This window comes from Helianthus annuus, chromosome 12, assembly GCF_002127325.2.
Source record: "Helianthus annuus cultivar XRQ/B chromosome 12, HanXRQr2.0-SUNRISE, whole genome shotgun sequence".
In the NCBI taxonomy this organism is placed as follows: domain Eukaryota; kingdom Viridiplantae; phylum Streptophyta; class Magnoliopsida; order Asterales; family Asteraceae; genus Helianthus; species Helianthus annuus.
The window spans coordinates 163,381,079-163,385,351 of record NC_035444.2 but is presented as its reverse complement, the minus strand read 5'-3'; positions in this window follow the sequence as shown (position 1 = coordinate 163,385,351).

Sequence of the window (4,273 nt, the reverse complement as noted above, 5' to 3'; positions counted from 1 at the left end):
CACGTACACATATATATACAAATGCACTCACAACAAAGCACTTATCACATAAAAGGGTTCACGTTATCATTTTAACTAGTCACAAAACGTACAAGCAAGTTACAACGAAAGGTTCTAAATTTCGAGTTGTCACAGCTGAAAGTGTGTTGTTGTCTGATTCAGCTGAAGATGATGGATGTTTCTTGGACAAATATATTCCGAAACAGAAGTCCAAAAACAAGTTAAATGATGAACCTACTCTTGTCATGTACAAGATGTCGGGGTCTGATAAGTTGTTTTCGGATTCTGAGTTTCCCATTGAGAATGTGAATGTGAACAGTTCAAGTTCATTGTCTGATGAAGAAGCAAAGATTTTTTCAAAATCAAATGATGAATTCTTCGAGAAGAGAGCTTCATAACCTCAGTCTGAAGGCACCAGTCGGGTAGCTGACACCCGAATATGCTTCAGATGCAATCAGGTTGGACACATTGCTCGCAATTGTACCAACTTGAAGCCTAAGACTGAAGTTGTAAAGTCTCAGAAAATGAAAGTTGATGCTAAGGGCAAAGATTCAGTGGTTGTTGAGAAAAAGGTTTTGAGAAACGATAACATCAAAGTCAAAACTGAACCCGTAAAGAAAACGGTAACTAAAAATGACAAGTTTTACAAACGGGTAGCATTATCTCAACAAGTTTGGAAACCTAAAACAGAGACAAAAAAAGGTTGAGGATTCAATTCCGATTGAGTATGATGCAAATTTTCCACCTCTTAAGGCTGAAAACTTTAAAATTCAAATTGCGAGAGTCAAAAGTACCAAGCTTACACCCAAGACTGATGAGGCTTGGGTGGACACAATGTTTGACTAAGCAGTTTGAATTGCTGGAGCTTCCTTGATCGCGAAGCATGAATCGGCATCTTTATTGAAGTTCTTAAGTCAATTTTTGTTATGTGCAGGATCTTCCAAAACTCATTTCGAGATGGATCATGGATAGTGGAACTTCCAGACATATGACAGGGAAGACTGCATTGTTGTATGATGTGAGGAATATCAATGGAGGTTACGAAGGATTCGCGAGTAATCAAGGTGGTAGGATTGTAGGTGAAGGAACGTTATCCAATGGGATTGTGACATTTGAAAGAGTTAATTACATTGCTGAGCTGGAGAATAATCTACTGAGTATTTCCCAGATCTGTGACAGGATGTATACTACTCACTTCACTGATAAAGAATGTTTGATCTTGAAGCCAGGATTTGTAATCCCTGAGGAATGGATTATCATGAGGGCACCAAGAGTTAATGATCTGTACGTGTTGGACATGAGTGTAGCTACTACAACCACGGGTCAGGCTCATTGTTTTGTGTCCAGAGCAACTGAGAAAGAATCAAGATTGTGGCACTGCAAGATGGGGCATATTCATCTAAGTAAAATGAATCACTTGGTGCACAATGATTTGGTTACAGGAGTTCATGTCAAAGTTTTCATCTAGAAGGGGAGTGCGTTAGCTGTGTTAAAGGCAAGCAGAAGAAAAAGTCAAACCCTACAAAGCAAGTCAATTCAGTTTCAAGACCTTTGGAAAGACTTCATATGGATGTGTTCGGTCCTGTGAATGTCAAAAGTATTACAGGAGACTACTACTGTTTGGTTGTTACTGATGATTATTACAGATTTTCGTGGGTTTCATTCTTGAAGAGGAAAGACGAAACGTTTAATAGTTTGATGGCGTTGTTCAAGAAGATTGAGAATCTGTACCAAAGGCGTATCAAAAGAATTCGAAGTGATAATGGTACTGAATTCAAGAACAGCAAGATGGAAGAATTTTGTGATGAAAGAGGTATATTGCATGAGTTTAGTGCTCCGTACACTCCGCAGCAGAATGGAGTCACAGAACGCAAGAACCGGACACTAATCGAGACGGCTAGAACAATGCTCGCAGATTCAAAGTTATCGATAAACTTTTGGGCTAAAGCTGTTTCTGCTACATGCTATACGCTCAACAGGGTTCTCACTGTCCAAAAGTTCAACAAAACATGCTTTTAGCTAATCAATAACCGCAAACCGAATTTGAAGTATCTAGAACCGTTCGGGTCACCCTGTACTATTATAGAGCCTCATGGAAAGTTTGGTCCGAAGTGCATTGACAAGTTGTGGGATTCATTTGACATGAGAGAAGAATCAGAGGAAAACGAAGATTTCTTTGATGAGTTGGATATTTTGCGAGAATATGAGTCACAGCAAAGATTCCCAGCTGAATATTCTAGAAGACCATGGGAAACTTCAAATGATGATGAAGTAGGTCCTAGTAATGCTGGTGAACATGATGATGTCCAACAAGATGAAGTTGCTCCTGGTAATCAGTCGGCAGAGAATGATGATCAAGAAGCTGAGAACATGCCAGTATTTGACCATAGTGATTCAGATTCTGAGGGGGAGCAGATCTAGTTTTCAATATAAACAAACCAAGTCGGTGAACAAGATACAGATCAAAATGTTACTAATCTGGAAGGCAATGTAGATGTTCCAAGTGAAGTAATGCCACGAACTCTTTCATACCATCCAGAGGAGTTGATCATTGGAGAGTTGCAAACAGGCGTTTGCACGAGATGTCAAATTGACCAAGGCCTTAAATGTTTTTACTCTACAGTAGCACCTTTACAAAATGAATTTTCATTGAGTTGTTTTATTTCGCAGATCGAACCGCGAACTTACAAAGAGGCGCTTACTGAAGACTAGTGGGTCATTGCGATGCAAGAAGAGTTAAGTCAGTTTGAAAAGTTAGGAGTGTGGAAGCTAGTGGATTTGCCGGATGGTCACAGGAAAATCAATACGAAATGGGTATTTAAATGTAAGAGAGACGATAGAGGAGTTGTTGTACGAAACAAGGCTCGACTCGTTGTTCAGGGCTTTAGTCAACAGGAGGGAATTGATTTTACAAAAGTCTATGCTCCTGTGGCATGACTAGAAGCAATCAGAATTTTCCTGGCATTTGCATCTTGGAAGAACTTCAAAGTATTTCAGTTAGATGTAAAATCGGCGTTTCTTTATGGGAAGGTTAAAGAGGAGGTTTATGTCGGTCAGCCGCCGGGCTTTATCGATCCAATCCACAAAAACAAGGTCTACTTACTGGACAAAGCGCTGTATGGTTTACACCAGGCCCTGAGAGCTTGGTACGAGACTTTGTCTCAACACCTACTAGCCAACAGCTTCATTCGTGGAAAAGTGGATGCCACTCTCTTCACTAAAGAGGTCGACGGACATCTTCTAACAGTACAAATTTATGTGGATGATATAATTTTTGGGTCAACAAATGAGAATCTATGTAAAGATTTCGAATCAGTGATGAAGCAAAAATTTGAAATGTCATCAATGGGGGAGATGAAATTCTTTTTAGGTCTACAAGTTGAACAACTACCTGAGGGAATTTTCATTCACCAGACGAAGTACGTGCATGATATTATAGAGAAATTTGGGATGTCAAGTTCTACTACAGCTGCGACCCCACTTGCAAAATCATGGGATTCACCCAGATCTCACCGGAGACAGGGCTGATGAGACGTTTTATCGATCCATGATAGATTCATTGATGTACTTAACTGCTTCACGTCCTGGTATCATGTACCCAACGTGCCTCGCAGCAAGATATCAATCTAACCCAAGAGCTTCGTATATGATTATTGTGAAAAGGATATTTGAAAGGAGCTCCTTCTTTGGGGTTGTGGTATCCTAGGAAAGGCGACTTTACGCTCGAAGGGTATTCCGATTCGGATTTCGGATGCTGCAAAGTCAATTCAAAGTCAACACAACAACTGCAGGATGCCAGTTCTTTGGACCGAGGTTGGTTACCTGGCAGTGTAAGAAACAAACGTCTATGGCGCTATCTACATGTGAAGCGGAGTACGTATCTGCTAGCAGTTGCTGCTCTCAGATCCTGTGGATACAGCAATAGATGCGCGACTACGGTTTGCAGTTTCTTAACACACCTCTTTTTGTTGATAATGAGGCCGCAATAAACATAACAAAGAATCCAGTACATCATGGTAAAACTAAACATATAGAAATTCGTAATCACTTTATTCGCGATTGTTTCGAGAAAAAGTTGATACGAATTGAGAAAATCCACACTGACGAAAAGAAAGCTGATTTACATACCAAAGCTTTTGATAAAACACATTTTAAATATCTTTTAAACTGAATGGTATGAAGCTTCTTTCGGTCTCGGATGAAATTGTGGGCGTTGATGAGGATACTGTTGCGGATGAAGATGAGAAACAATCTGCAATGCTTTGTCGATTTT